The sequence below is a fragment of the Gossypium raimondii genome, chromosome 9 (genome assembly GCF_025698545.1).
Source record: "Gossypium raimondii isolate GPD5lz chromosome 9, ASM2569854v1, whole genome shotgun sequence".
NCBI classification, from domain to species: Eukaryota; Viridiplantae; Streptophyta; class Magnoliopsida; order Malvales; family Malvaceae; genus Gossypium; species Gossypium raimondii.
In genome coordinates this window covers 17146481-17162936 of record NC_068573.1, presented here as the reverse complement: position 1 = coordinate 17162936, position 16456 = coordinate 17146481, and the positions used below count along the sequence as shown (strand labels likewise).

The 16456-nt window shown below is 30.9% G+C and overlaps 1 long non-coding RNA gene across 1 annotated transcript; it reads left to right on the top strand.

Annotated features, from left to right (window-relative positions):
* Positions 1-4975: 4975 nt before the first annotated feature.
* LOC105798550 (uncharacterized) lies at positions 4976-6633 on the top strand. Its single transcript, XR_001135181.2, has 2 exons — positions 4976-5110; positions 6314-6633. It is a non-coding gene; the product is annotated as an uncharacterized LOC105798550 (long non-coding RNA).
* Positions 6634-16456: the final 9823 nt, after the last annotated feature.

Here is a 16456-nt window from a genome sequence, read left to right as displayed (position 1 = left end):
ATTATGATTGTAGTTTAAATTATTTAAGAGATAATAGATAAACTTTATATATATTAAATGGTTTAGGATTTAAGGCTTACTTGAGATTTGTTAAATGACACGTAGAAAATATTTGAAAGTAAAAACATAGAAAATATATGTTAAAAATGGAAAAAAAATTAAAATACTATGATTTAAAATAATTTTAAAGTGTTTTGGGTATATGACTTATTAGGTTTTTAATTTATATATTAAATAATTTATTATATAATTGTAAAAGAGATAATATGAATTTTAATTTATTAAAATTATCATTAATATAGTTTTTAAAGTTTTTTTTCATATTTTAAAATTTTTGCTTTTGTTTTCTTACATAAAATTTATATAAAATTTTAAAATTTATCTAATTCTTTTAAATATTACTTAAATTTTCAAAATTTATTTATTTAAAATTGATATGAATTATATAATAATTAAATCTAAAATTATAAAAAAAAAAGTCAATCATTAGCGGCGTTTATGATAAAAGTGCCGCAAAAGGTAAGCAATAGCGGCGTTTGGACTAAAAACGCCGCAAATATGTATTGAATTTTTCAAAACGTGCTGTTTCACTACAGAAATTTAATTTTTTAATGACGTTTTTTATAAAAACACCGCAAAAGGTAAGTAATAATGGCGTTTTTATAATAAACGCCACAAAAATTATTTTACTTTAAAAAATATCCCACCATTTTACCCCCTAATTTTCCCCCTGAAACCCTAACTATGCAAACAGGCCGTTTTTCTCGCTTTCTCTCCCTCCCTCCCTCCCTGCGACATTATAACAAAAATCCCAAAAAAAAATTAACAAGAAGAGATTATATTCAAAAAGAAAAAAAGAAGAGGAAAATGGAGGCACCTAAGACGATTCAACATGAAATTGGAGGAGTCTAGAACGACGCACTGCGATTCGGTCTCCACGGTGTTAAGAGCGACCTCGTCGGATCTCAACCTCTCCAATCTGCTTACGAGTAAAGGAATCATTGAAGTATCGGGTGTTTCCAAATTAGGGTTTAGTATTGGCAAAGTCGGAAGGAAAGTTGTCAGTCTCTGTAATAAAAAATCGCTTTATTATTATTATATTTTTAGTGTAAAGTTTGTGAGAATCGGAAGGTATGAGGAGAGTTACAAATCCAGGAAGGAAGAACTTAAGCAGGAAATACGAATTATCTTTCTATTCCCTCTCTGTATTTTCTTTTTAGTTTGAGTTTCTGTTGTGCAAATCCAGCATTAGGAGTTTCTGAAGCAAGCGGTTCAATCATTGAAGAATAGGGCTGGTCCACTTTTAAAATTAAAAAAGATAACAGAATGCATGATTATTTTCGCAACACTTATGAACCCAGGTACTCTTGAAAGAAAGCTAAGGCCCTGTTTAAGAGCCAACAAGGTAAGAATTTTGAGCGGCAGAATCATTGAATAGAACTTGTTTCTGAAATAATGTAACTTTCCCTCCTTTGTCGGCCTTCTTACTGCTTGTGTGTGTGCGCGCCAGTCACTTAATTGCATTATGAGTTTTTATTCATTCTTCCATGCAAAGTTTCTGTTAATTGGCTTGACTCTCAATAGTAATTTTCCTATCCTTTTTTTTTTTTTTTGTAGAAAGATGTTTTGGCAGGTTCTTCTCTAGATTTGGAAGAAATGTGCTGCAAGTATCTGGCGAAGAGGTAGGATGAGATTTTTTTTTTCTTTATTGATTAAACTTTTATTTATTAAGCGGGATAATCTCTTTCTCCACGAAGTGAAGGATAAGGCCTCAGCGATTGTTGCATGTTTAATCACCTTTGCCTTTACACTTACTGATTTCATTACAATTATGACTTAACATTAAACTTATGCATGTAATGACATTGAGAATGCATAAATATAATCATATAGTTATCTGCATGTGTTTGTTACTAAGTAAGTGTTATAGGCTTATTGACTTATTCTGTAGTGAAACTTTGAGGTTCATAAATGAAGGTGGATGCCACAACCCTAAAGCTATTTTACTTTTAAAATCTGGCATATGTTTGTAATTTAGATCTGACTTGTTGCTTCATGTTTGAATTTTCTACATTGTAAGTATGGCCTATTATAAAATTGTCTTTTACATGTTGAATATATTAATTCATCTAGCTGAAGCCTCAATCAATTTTAAGGAACAGCATGCTTTTGATCTTATAAGACTCGGACTCGGGTGTGAGTGTCAGATACGGGTTATGTTGCTTGGACTCTTCATTTTTCTTGAAGTACTTGTGTCCTATACACTAATATAGGGGTATGACCTCTAAAGATCCTCCAAATGCGTGGAAAAGCTTAAAAAAGATTAACCATACCCATGTCGGATACATACCCGTACCGAACACTCACACCTAAGTTTGAGTAACATAGGATACATGTATCCATTTGACAAGGGTATTTTCAATTTTTTATGTGCTTTTCCATGTATTTGGAAGGTCTATACTAAATACTCATATTCTAAAATATGTTGAACATGGGTGTTGGATATGGGTACTTCAAGAAAATAAAGAATCGAAGCAATGTAACTTTAATAAAGTGTTGTGAGCCTCTTTTTTTCTCCTATGCTGCGTGAGTTTTAGTGTTCGGCTTTTTTGTGGTATTTTATGTTTATTTGATGTCTTTCCTGTGCTCTATTTCTCACTTTGGAGAGTGGTGTTTAGAATTGAGGGAGAATCAATTTTTGGTTCTCTTGAATGGTTCTTATTACAGCAATAGTTTTTTTTCAAGGTTCTTAAGTAATGATGATAATTAGGGGTGAGCATTCGATTGAATCGAATAAAAAATTTTCGAGTTAATCGAGTTTTCGAATCTCATTTTATAATCCTAACTTTATTTGAAGTTTTCTCGAATCGAGTCGAGTGAGATGGAATTCGAATCGAATCGAATATATTTGTTCGAGTTAAATTTTAAAAAATAATTTTGGGTTCTTGCAACCATTATCACCCATCGTAATAAAATTTGTCTACCTTAATCAAATTTTTTATTAACTTTCATCACCTCATAATTTATTTATTAATTTTGTATATACTGGTTATCTTCTTTGCTTGCTTAGTTGTTTCAATTATCTTGATTCTTGTGACTATGTATTTTGGAATTAAAAAATATTAAATTTAAAATATGATTTTTTAATAAAAGTTATTTTAAAAATAAAATGTGAAATTGATACCAATATAAAATTTTAACACGAATATTTTATGGCATAATTAATAATTCAATTTTAATATAAATATTCAATATGACTAAACAATTCAATAATATAAATAATATAAAATGTGAAATTTAATTTAATAATATAAATAGTAGATATAAATAAAATTATTACTATTTATGTTTAGTGATTTTTGGGATAATTTTGATTTTTATTTGAGAGTAAAGGGTGAGAAGTAAAAGTTTAGAGGAAAAATAAAAGTTTTGGGGAATAAAAGTTTGAGGAAAGTAAATAGGGGAGTAAAATTTTGGGGAAAATATTAAAAAAATTGGAGGGGGAGAGTTTGGGATAGATGGGAGGTGGGATGGGAAGGGAATAAAAGTTTTAGGGGAAAAGTGAGAGGGAGTAAAAAATTGGGGGGAAAATAAAATGTTTTGAGGGTTTTTAGGAGTAAAATTTTGAGAAAAAGTAAATGGAAGAGTAAAATTTTTGTGGGAAATGGATTTTGGGTAGATTGGGGGGTTGGGAGGGGAGGGGAGTAAAAGTTTTGGGGGGAAAGTGGGAAGGAGTAAAAGTTTTGAAGGAAAAGTAAAAAGGTTTGAGAGTTTGGGGTAAAAATGTAAAATGTTATAGTTTGATATTCGAATTATTCGAATTCGAAAACTCAACTCGATTCGAACTCGAAATTCGAAAAAAAAATTCGAGTTGATTCGAATAACTCGATTAACTCGAATAACTCGATTCGTTTAACTTGAAATTCGAATTTTTTTCTATTTTTTCGAGTCGAATCGAGTTTTACTCACCCCTAATGATAATAATTGAAATATCAACTAATCTTTGATTCATAAGAATTTTAATTTTGAATCTTGTGTTATTGCAGCCAAAGAAACCATTTCAAAGAGTGAATATGGATGAGGTAGAATTTGTTGATAGCAGGCTTGAAGATAATTCATACTGGGCGAAGGTATAAAGTACTTGCCCTGCTTTCTTTTTCTAATCTTATGTTTGGGACGAAGTTACTAAAGAAAAAGAAATAGAGGTTCTAAAGGAAAGGAAAGGAAAGGACAGGAAAAGATAGTTCATTCCTTTTGTCAGATAACTAAATTAAGTAAGAGAAGGAAAAGAGTGGAAAGTTAACAACATTTGTTTGGTTAAGTAGTAGGAAGGAAAAGCATATTGTATTTGCATTGCTCCAATTATACCTTTCTAAAATAAAAAAATTTTGTTTAATGAATGATCTTGAGATTGGTTGCTTTAAATAATTTTGAAAGTGAGAAAATTAATATTGTTTTACCGAAAGGCTTTTTTAGTCCATAAAAGAATGCTTTCTTGAAGATAATTTCATACGAAGAAATGTGTTTTCAAAATTAATCAATTACTGAGGAAATTCAAGAATTGAAATATTTATATCAAGATAAAATTAACTATAACTTGTAAAGTTTTAGCATTTTTCTACCATTCAATGTGCTTAATCATGTTCATCTGTTTCGTTTAATAAAAATCCCTTAATTAATCTCAAAATAATGTCTTTAATCATAAATTTACTGGCAGAGAGAGTAGAAAATTTAAAGGTGCCCAGCCAAGAGATGGTAAGTACTGAATTTTTGAATTTTATCAAGCGATGACCTGAATCAATCATGTTCACCACTTTCTATCCACATCATTTAAGGAATTTTATCCTATTTTTATCCTATTTTTGACTGATTTTTTCCCTCGTCATTTTGTTTGCATTTGTTTTTTAAATTTGTGTTTTAAAAATTTCTATCCTGTGAATTTAACGAGGTCTTTGTTGAATTATTGAGCAAGTTCTGAGGGGAAGACTGATATGAAAAAGATTAAGTTTCCACAGATGGAGTAGAAATCTGCTAGTAAAACTGTTCAACGACAAGCAAAGAGGCAGCACTACCTTGTCCTATAAGAGAAATTTTGGAAAAGGAAAAGAAGGTCAGTCTCTAATATTTTAGCTTTATAGGTTCTATTATATGTTTTCGGCTATGAGCATATAAATTTATGATAGTTTTGGAAATGGTGCTGAAATGTGGTGGTTTTTGTATCCTGATGCTACTTTATTGTTGGTGGATCTGTAAATTGAAGTGTTTAAATGTTGTAAATTGAAGTGTTTAAGTGCAGGAAAACTGGAAATAGGCATGGCAACATGCAAAAATAAAAACAGGGAAAAATCCATATTTTATATGGAATTAAACTGTAAATAAGATAAATAATTTTCATTTTATATTTTAAATAGAAAATGTTAACTTTTTTTCCAATTTGATCTTATTTAATTCTTTTTAAAAATTATATCGCTCAAAAGGGATTCATTTGATGTTTACTAATGATAGAATGTATATTTTAAACCGAATGAATCCATGATTTTTATCTTTTTATAAAAATAAAATTTTGGTAAACAGAGGTGAAGTAAGTAGTGAATGCTTCATCTTATCTTTTTCCTTAGGCTCTGTATGCTTTGCTTTGATTTAATGCTACTTTTCTTAAGGGGTTTGTCTAACCTGGCTATCGGTTTTTGGCTCATGTGTTGTTCTACAGCTTTTTGATTAATATATTTGTGGTCTTTTCTATAAATCCAATTTTTTTTCTTTTCATTTTGAAATTTATGTATATATATATATATAAATGAGTAGATTAATTCCATAAATGTATGCGCTTTAAAGAATGATCCAAAGTTATCCTGTGCTATTGTACCTAAAAAAAAGTTGTACCGTGAATTAATGTTTTTAAATTTAGCAAAACACACAAAAGAGAGAGTAGATTTGAGTATTTATTTCATATATATATCTTGTGTGTTTAAATTAATTATATTTATATAAAATATTGATATGTTAAATTGAAGCAAATCATTGCACTCTATACACTATCAATAAGCAATTCAACCACACGACATTGGTATGTGGCTCATCACACTAGTTTAGTGATAATAAAATTGGTGTGGATTTAAATTTATTAGCTTAATTTAGATTTCAAATTTAATCTTTATGTTTGTAACTCATTTTATGATGATTATAATGTAGTTGCTTGCACTCAAAATTTATTATTTTATGCATATATATAAATATTTAATTCTCTTATGATGATTTGTCATGTGAACAAATATGATGAATCTGAAGTGCATTTCTATTCTTCTATTTGCAGTTAAGATTTGAAACTGAAGACAAAGCAATGAGACTTCTAAGTAATGTGTCATTTTTGTTGAAACCAGGGGGTTATTTTTTCGGTATTACTCCTGAAAAAGTGATTGGCAAAAACCGTTGTTTCTAGATTTGTGTATTTTCCATTTTTTTCCCTTCTGGTTACTGCTACACCTGTTTTTGGGAGGTGATTGTGTAAACATTTTAGTGTGCTTTAGTTATTGTAAGAATATTTTTAACATTGTTAATTTTAATATTATTGTAAGAATATTTTGAATTATAATTCAGTTATTAATTTATATCATATATATATCTTTCATTGAATTTGAAGTATCATTTAAATTTTCCGTTTTTGGTTGGATTTTATGTTACAAGAAGGATTGTATATGGATGAAAATCGGATGTTACAAATTTGCCAAAATTAGTGGCGTTTTTCAATAAACGCCGCTAAAGAATCGTACTTTTAGCGGCGTTTGCTGGTAAAGCGCCGCTAAAGATCATGTTCTTCAGCGGCGTTTGTGGGTAAAGCGCCGCTAAAGATCATGTTCTTTAGTGGCGTTTGTGGGTAAAGCGTTGCTAAAGGTTCTGTTCTTTAGCGGCGTTTGTGGGTAAAGCGCCGCTAAAGGTCATGTTCTTTAGCGGCGTTTGTTTGTAAAGCGCCACTAAAGGTAATGTTCTTTAGCGGCATTTTTTCACATAAACGCCGCAAAAGTTAGCGACGTTGTCAATAGCGGCGTTTTTTGCGGCGCTAGTGAAAGCGCATCAAATACTTTTAGTGGCGCTAAAAGGCGCCGCTAAAGGCCTAAAAAAACGCAGCTAAAAGCTTGTTTTGGTGTAGTGTATACATCTATTTTTTTTCATTAAACTAAATCATTATTATTAAAAGTCACAATATGTTCAAAGATTTCATATACAACTATATTTCAAACAAATCAAAATCAAGTGAAAATATTTAACATCCCAAACAAACATAGTTTCGCACCAAACTAAAAAAACAAAATCTCCAGAATATCTACACGATCACTAGCAAGAAAAACTCCATGATTTGTAATGGTGTAATGTGTATTTAATTTAATAACATGTCTAATATAAAATAAAATAAAAACAAAAATTTAATAAAATGAATTTTGTTTATTTTCGATTCAATCATCGTCGTCGTCATATCTTCTTAAAGTAACTGTGAAATAGAAACTTTCAAAATTAAAACTTACGTCAAAACAACAGTTGAATAGTAGCAGCTCTGAATCATCCAATAAAATTTAGAAAAAAAGGTTTAGAGAAGTGCAGAGCAATCTTGGTGATTAGTGTTGAATTAGATACAAAATTTTAATTATGGTTGAGATATGTAGAGAAATTTTAAGTTAATAATTGTAAATTTATGTAAAAAAATATTATCAAAGTTATGTATTAATGACATAAAAAAATTTACTGAGATGACATTAAATTATTGGAAAGTTATATAAGTTGACATGATATCCCAATTTCATATAATCTTTTCCCATATTTCAAAATCTCAAAAACATTTTATTTTGATTTTATTTGACTTTAAAAAATTTGATTTTAATTTTAATTTTATTCTAATTTATTTAAAATTCCTAAAAAGATCTTTTACAAATTTTTATTTTTAATTTTTACATATGTTTTAAATTCTAAAAATCTAATTAATTTCTATTTATCCCACAAATTTTAATTAAAATAATGTTATTGAAAATAAAATTTAGATTAAAAATGTTAATAACAATAGAATATTTATAATGAATATCTAAAATAATGTAAATAACAATAATTATTTCCATCTATTAAAAAGTTTTACTTTTATGGTTTTATAAATTATTAATTAATTAATTGAAATTTATAATAAATTATTATATTTTGTTTCTAATTTATTTATGTTAATCACTAGTTTTACTTTATAATAAATTTAAATCAATTAACTAATTTATCTAAGTTTGATTTAATTTTATTTTAAAACAATATTTGGTGATAAAAGGATCACCAAAACTTTAAATGCCAACAAGAAAAGGAGAGCATGATTTATCTTACCTGTTGTGAAATGTCATTAGTGTAGTTCAAAAGATCATTAATTATGATTCCCAATGTTCGATTCACTATCCATCCAATGATGAAAGTTACGAAGAAAATGTATGTATGACACCGAGCCTATTGAGGAGTTTTCTTTTAGTGTTACCATTGATGTTGATGATATGAATGAGTAAGAAACTTTGAGTGACGTCGTTTTTGAAGAAAGTAAGTGTGATTTTGTGCCTATTATTGAGCCTAGATCTAAAATTGCACCTTGTTTCAAAGAAGTTGATAGTAATAGTGTGAGCTATGATGATAGTAATAGTGCAAACTATGATGATAGTGATAGTGAACTTTGCGGGTTGGAAAAGGTTGATAGTGAGAATTGTTTTCTAGAGTCTATGAATTTGAACGAGTTAGACATCTATTCTCCTTCTACAAATTTGTATTCTAATGAATAAAATTTTCAAAATTTTTGTGAGGGATAAAGGGAAATGAGGATGATTCATGGAAAAAAGCTAAGAGAAAAGAGACATTGAGTGATAAAAGTCAATTTGATGGTTCAACTTTAGTGAGTGAAAATTCTTTTAAGGTAAAATTAGAGAGTTCAATTCACATTAAAAAAGAGAATGGAAAGAAAGAGAGAACATATCTAAAAGGGAGGAATAATTATGTTTTCACTAATTTTAACTTGAATCTGTCTAGTAGACTTCACTGCACCAAAACAGAGTTTTAGCAGCACATTTTGTGGCGTTTGGATTACAAACGCCCCTAAAAATCGAGCATTAGTGACGCAAACCATAAAATGCCGCTGAAGATGTAGCATTAGCGGCGATTCTACTAAAACGCCGGTAAAAGTCGGGCATACAGTGGCGTTTTCTGAATAAACGCTGTAAAAGAACATCTTTAGCGGCGTTTACTTCCAAGCGTCGCAAAAGCTCTTAACCAAAACGCAGCGTTTTGGACTAGAAGTGTACTATATAATTCGTGGCGATTATGTGGAAACGCCGCTAAAGAAAGTATTAGTGGCGCTTATTTAAAATCGCCGCTAAAGCATAGAATTAGCGGCGAGTCCAAAAAGCGCCGCAATACATCTTAACCAAAACGCAGAGTTTGGTCATGAGGTACACTAGCATTAGTGGCACTTATACAAAAACGCCGCTAAAGAATAGTATTAGCGGAGAGTAGTGAAAAGCGCCGCAATATTTCTTAACCAAAACGCAGAGTTTGGTCTTGAGGTATATTATGATTACTGGCGCTTATCGAAAAACGCCGCTAAAGCATAGTATTAGCGGCGCTTATTGTAAAGCGCCGCAAAATATTAGCCAAAACGCAGCGCTTTGGTCTTGATGTATACTAGCAGTACTGGTGCTTACATTAAAACGCCGCTAAATCATAGTATTAGCGGCAAGTAGTGAAAAGCACCGCAAGATTTCTTAACCAAAACGCAGAGTTTGGTCTTGCGGTATATTAGGCTTAGTGGCGCTTATTGAAAAACGCCGCAAAAGATTAACCAAAACGCAGCGCTTTGGTCTTGATGTATAGTATCATTGTGCCGCTTATATTAAAACGCCGCTAAAGTATAGTATTAGCGGCGAGTACTGAAAAGCGCCGCAATATTTCTTAACCAAAACGCAGAGTTTGGTCTTGAGGTACATTAGGATTAGTGGCGCTTATTTGAAAACGCCGCTAAAGCATAGTATTAGCGGCGTTTATTGTAAAGCGCCGCAAAATATTAACCAAAACGCAACGCTTTGGTCTTGATGTATACTAGCAGTTGTGGCGCTTATGGTAAAACGCCGCTAAAACATATTATTAGCGGCGCGTTGTGGGAAGCGCCTCTAGATTATTATATATGTAGTTTATTATATAATTTATGTTATTATATGATGTAGGAAATAGGATATTATATAATGTTTATTATTTTTGAATTACAGTTTAGGGTTTAGGGTTTACAATGTAGGTTTAGTGTTTTTTGTTTAAGGTTTGAGAGTTTGGTGATTAAGGTTCAGTGATTATTATAAGTTAAAAAGTTTAATATTGTATATATTTTAGGGTTTTAGGTTTAATCATTATATAATGTTTATTATTTTGTGAATATTAGAGTTTTGAGTTTAGAGTTTATGATGTAGGTTTTAGTGTTTTGGGTTTAGGGTTTAAAAGTTTATAGTTTACAGTTTGGGGTTTAGGCCGCTTTAGTCATGTTGAGAGGTTAATTAGTGTTTTAGGGCTTGATGCTTGTGGTTAACGGTTTGCAGTTTATAATTTAAGGTTAAAATATATGTTTTGTACTACACACTAACATTAGCAACACGAATTCCTGAAAATATGGTTTAGGATTAATTATGGTTAATTTAGGGTTTAGGGTTTAATTTAAGTTTTTTATATTTTCTGAATCTAAAAAAGATATATATAAATTATCAATTTTAAAAATACAAATATATACCAAAATGGGTTAAATCCCAAAAGCGTACATGAATAATGATTAAATGTTCAATTGTTTACATGAATTCGTTTAATTTGATACAGAGCTTGTAAAATGTTAACACATGTTATTGATAAAATTAACATCAATTTTTTATTTAATATGAGATATATACATAAATATTTATGTTTATTAAAAATAAAAATATAAAAAAATATTGATATAATTAACTTAATTTTTTAAAAATTTCCATGTTCTTAGTGGCGTTTCACGAAAAAACGCCGCAAAATTATCCTAATTACTAGGGAAACGATTGCGTTTCGTTTTTATTTCGTTGCAAACGACGTCGTTTCGGTGGTTACTTAGTGGCGAAAGGTTATAAACGCCGCAAATAGGTTCATTTAGTCATGAATACGTCGTCGTTTTTCGATGTTCTTAGTGGCGTTTTGTGCCAAAACGCCAGAAACTTGTCCTACTTCTTTGGAAAACGACATCGTTTGGACGGTTAATTTAGTGGCGCTTTTGTGTAAACGCCGCAAAGTTAGTCGTTTAGTCACTGTTAATTGAGTGGCGCTTATGCCTAAACGCCACAAATTTGACTAACTGGCTGAGGAACGACATCGTTTGTAATTTTATTTTGTGGCGCTTTGGAATTAACGCTGCAAATGGGTTAATTTTGTCATAACTGTTTGGGAAACGTCATCGTTTTCGAGTTTGTTTAGTGGCACTTATTTAGAAACGCCGCAAATTTGTTAGTTTAATCATTGAAAACGTCGTCGTTTTTCAATGTTGTGAGTGGCGTTTTATGCCAAAACGCCACAAATTTGACTGTCTGTTCCTGAAACGACTTCGTTTCTGTGGACATTTTGTGGCGCTTATTTACAAACGCCGCTATTAGTGGGTTCATTTATCTGTGGAAACGACGTCGTTTTCTTTCTAGCCCTTTTAACCAGGCAAAACCCGATTCTTCTTCATCACTTTCCCCCAATTGTTTAGCCGAAATCCCTAGCTTGCTCAGCACCTAATCCCCCCAAACTCGACCAGCTTCGCCGTGACCGTGACCGTCGCCTGCTTCATCACCATCGCCGTCTCATCTACTGCATCACCGTCACCGTCGCCCTCTGCTCTCGCAACCACCGGTAAGTTATATTTTTAGTGTGGGAAAAATTTTAAATTTTTTTTTACTTTATGCCTCGTCTGCTTGGTTGTAATACAAAACATTAATGTTGTCTTCTTTTGCGACCGTCCCCAAACAATGCAGAAGTAATTGGGTGTTGTTAGTTTGCAGCAACAGTAACCCTTCAAACAGCAACAGTAACCATTTGTTACTGCTCGTATTTAGGTAAGTTTGCTGATTTGGTCCTTTATCAACATTTGAATGGCTTGGAATTTTTGGTGCATTTCTTCTTTGCTTCAGATCTGATCGCTTTTAATTCGTTATTTTTGGAATTTTGGGTGCATTTCTCCTTTGCTCGTATTTAGGTAAGTTTGTTGTTTTGTTGAAATATGTTTACAATATTTTCATTGTTTGAAAATTAGAAGCATTTTAGTAAAGAAAAACTATAATTAGAAATGTATATTCAATATTTGATGTGAAATTGTATTTTAGAACTGAATCCAAAATTATTTATTGTTAAAAGTACTCATATTTGATGAAGCTTGTATCCAAATATATTATATGTCTTTGGTGCTAGACGTAAAAAATTAATTGGTCTAAATTATAAAATCCATTTGGTGCTTATAAAATTTAGACTATTAAGCCTTCACCTTTAAATTTGATTTTAAAAGTAAAATAATATATATATATATATATATATATATTTGTTTAATAAATTATTTTTGTTGTGTAGGTGTAATTCCACAATAATTTGGTAATCTACCACGTTGAAATATCTTTATTTATCTTATAATTCTCTAATGTATTATATTACATTTCTTCTCTATATATGCTCGGTTTCATGATTGTTATTTTTACTTTTATTCTCTTCCTTAAATTAAATTTATGTTCAATTGATAGAAATACATTAAATATTTTATACTCCTGTAAATTTGCTTTTGAATCATGTTATTGCATAATTTCCTTTTCGATGAGATCATTCATTGGAATTTTCAATTTATCGTGGAAAGAAAGTTTCCTATTTATTTCCTCTTCACAATCATAGAGGAGAAATGGTTTCATGTTGAGTTTTGTGAATAAAGTTTTTATTACCAAAAGTTGTAAAATTTGGTAAAATTATTTATGTTTTTAAATCAAATCAGCCCATGCCCTGAGCTCACAACTGACATGTTTAGGAGGAAAATGATTTCTATCTAAATTTTTTCTTTTGGTCCAAAATGTTTAGATTTGGGTTTTCATCCTTTTGAATACTTAAAAGTATTCAAATTTGAAAATAATTGTATCCAAATATATTATATGTCTTTGGTGCTAGACGTAAAAAATTAATTGGTCTAAATTAATTGTATCCAAATATATTATATGTCTTTGGTCCAAAATGTTATTGCATAATTTTTGTTTTTGCTAAGGAGCTTTGCTTTCAAAATGCCGACAGAATAAAAGTGTCCTAGGAAAAGCTACAGCGTGTTAGATTTTTTTGTAAAGTATAAAAATAGTGACTAATCTATTAGTCCTATTTTAATCATTCAACTATTAATTCTTTTATTTAATCACTAAAACTTTTGAAATTAAATATTTTAGCACGAAATGCGATTAATTGTTGTTAAATGAGAGATGAAAAGCTGACACGAGACTTTTTTATTGATCTAATAATAAATTTAGCCCTCCAATTTACATATCTCTAATCTCTAACAATGATAGCAAATTTAACCAAGATTTAATATTTATATGAAAATTCAATCTCGATTAAAAGGTACATATCTCTAATCTAATATTATTGTATTCAAAATTTCGCATGTTTTCGTATATTTTGAATGATAAATCAAGTTTGAATGATTTTTGTTTAATATTCGATATAATTAACCAAGATGTTAGGTATCACAAATTAAATAACTTACATTAATTACATAACTTACAAAAATTAAATAACTTACATAACTTACATAAATTAAATAACTTACATAACTTACATAAATTAAGAACCTTACATAACTTACATAACTTACATAAATTAAATAACTTACATAACTTACATAAATTAAGTAACTTACATAACTTACATAACTTACATAAATTAAGTAACTTACATAACTTACATAAATTAAATAACTTACGTAACTAGATCTTCGAATTGTTCAAAATGATCTAAACTCGACAGAAACAAATAGTACTGAACAACAGACAGCAATTGGATCTTTGAATGTTCCGATTACACCTGAGGATCCTACAGAAGTTCAAAGTAATTTTACATTTAATTTACATGCGTGTTGACTTATAATTGATTTAGTTTTCAAATTCTTATATTATAATATACCATTTGTAGCTGAAAATGGTGGGACGCGCAGAGGTCGAGGACGTACGCTACTTAGAGAGTTATACGAGTTAGATCCAGTCGAGCATGTCAAGGTATGCAAAAATAGTTTTGGTCAGCCTGTTGGATCAGAAGCTCGACTTTTAGCAGGATACATGGGCATTTTAGCACGAAATGCGAATATGTTGCCTATCAACTACGAGTCATGGCGTCAAATGCCCGATAGCAACAAAAACCAAGCCCTCGATAATATTAAGGTAACAAAATGTTAATGTCATTTGTAATGCTTGGGAAATAGTTTCATTTATATTTACTTTATTAACTTGTGTTTTTTGTAGGCGAGGTTTGTTTTAGAGGTCTCGGATGCTTATGTAAAGAAGGCATTGGGAAAAAGATGGAGAGACAATAAAAGTACTTTAAAGAAAAATTATTATAAGACAAAAACAACCCTCGATGAGAAATTGCAAAATGTCCCGCCGGGTATGTTGAGGTACCAATGGGAAGATGCGGTTAGATTTTGGCATTCGAAGAAAGGCGAGGTACGACGTACTTCCAAACTATTGTAATTATTTTGGATTATAGTGTTTACTATTTACGTACTAAAAATTTTATAACGTAGGATCGTGAACGAGTTGGAAAAAGCAGCCGGCAGCAACAAAAATTCACTCACACAGCCGGGTCGAGAAGTTTTGCATGTGTAGCTGAGGCGGAGGTATTTTTAATTTTTTAATATTCTCAAATATGTATAACTTTCTATTAAATGATATTTTTACTACTATATTGTAGGAACGGCCGTCCGGTCAAAAAGTTGGACGCCTTCAACTTTTTGAAATTACACATAAGAAGAAAGATGGATCTGCTATGACTCCTGAAGTTGGTGAAATTATGGTACGTTTACTTAATACAATTTGACTTGTTTTAGTTATTTATAGTGTTTATTTTCTAATGGTTTAATTTATTGCTTGTAATGCGACTATTGTTATATTGCATTTGTTTTTTTTAATATATATTGCGTTCCTAACTATGTGATTTATTTATTAGGAAAAACTAAAGGATAAAAATTTGAGTCTGGCGATTGCTTCTAGTGATAGTTCATTCATCTTGAAGACATTGATAACCGGATTATTCTTGAAGTTTTGGGTCCCGAAAGGTATGGTCGGGTTCGATTTCAAGGATCTTTTATCATTAACCCAATATTTTGGATCCATTCGCACCAATACATGGCTTGGGAGTCAATCTCAAGTCAAGTTCAGAGGTTAAAAGACCAGATGGCTCAGATGCAAGCGACCACATTTGAGGTTCAAAGGAAATATGAAGAACTTCAGCAACAACTTAAAACAGAGGCGGCAGCGAGGGAAGCAGAGGCTGCAGCGAGAGAAGCAGCGAGAGAAGCAGAGGTTCAAAAGAAATATGAACAACTACAGCTACGACTTCAAGCAGATGCGGCATCGAGAGAAGCGAGTAGAGCAAAAAGTACGATGAACTTCAACAAAGAGACTCAGATTATGATGAAGATGTTTCAAAGATGCAAACTTCCGCCGTCATAGTGTATATTGCATAAATATTTTTATCATTTTAACTTTTAACGTTTTGTAAAGAAAAGTATGAATTCACTTTTATTTATTGATATTAATATTATTTTAGTCATTTAATTTGAAATATTATATAAATTTATTGTTTTGGTTAGTTTAGATCTGGTTGCTTTTGATTTGTTGTTGCGGGAGGTGAAAAAATGAAAATTTTATTTTTAAAAAATCCCAAAATTAGTGGCGTTTTTTAAAAAAGCGCTGCTAAAAGTCATATCATTTAGTGCCGTTTGTGAAATAAGCGCTGCGAAAGAACACTACTTTTAGCGGCGTTTGTAGATGAAGCGCCGCTAAAGAACATTACTTTTAGCGGCGTTTTCTACCAAGCGCCGCTATAGAACATTACTTTTAGCAGCGTTTTTTATTAAGCGCCGCTATAGAACATTACTTTTAGCGGCGTTTTTTTCCTAAGTGCCGCTAAAGATCATGCTAAAGAACATGATCTTTAGCGGCGTTTTTCCCAAGCGCCGCTAAAGAACTTGATCATTAGCGACGTTTTTTCCTAAGCGCTGCTAAAGAACATGACCTTTAGCGGCGTTTTTTTCTGTAAGCGCCGCAAAAGTTAGCGACGTTATCATTAGCGGCATTTTTTGTGGCGCTTCCTCAAGCGCCGCAAATGCCTTTAGTGGCGTTAAAAAGCGCCGCTAAAGGCCTAAAAAAACGCCGCTAAAAACCTGTTCTGGTGTAGT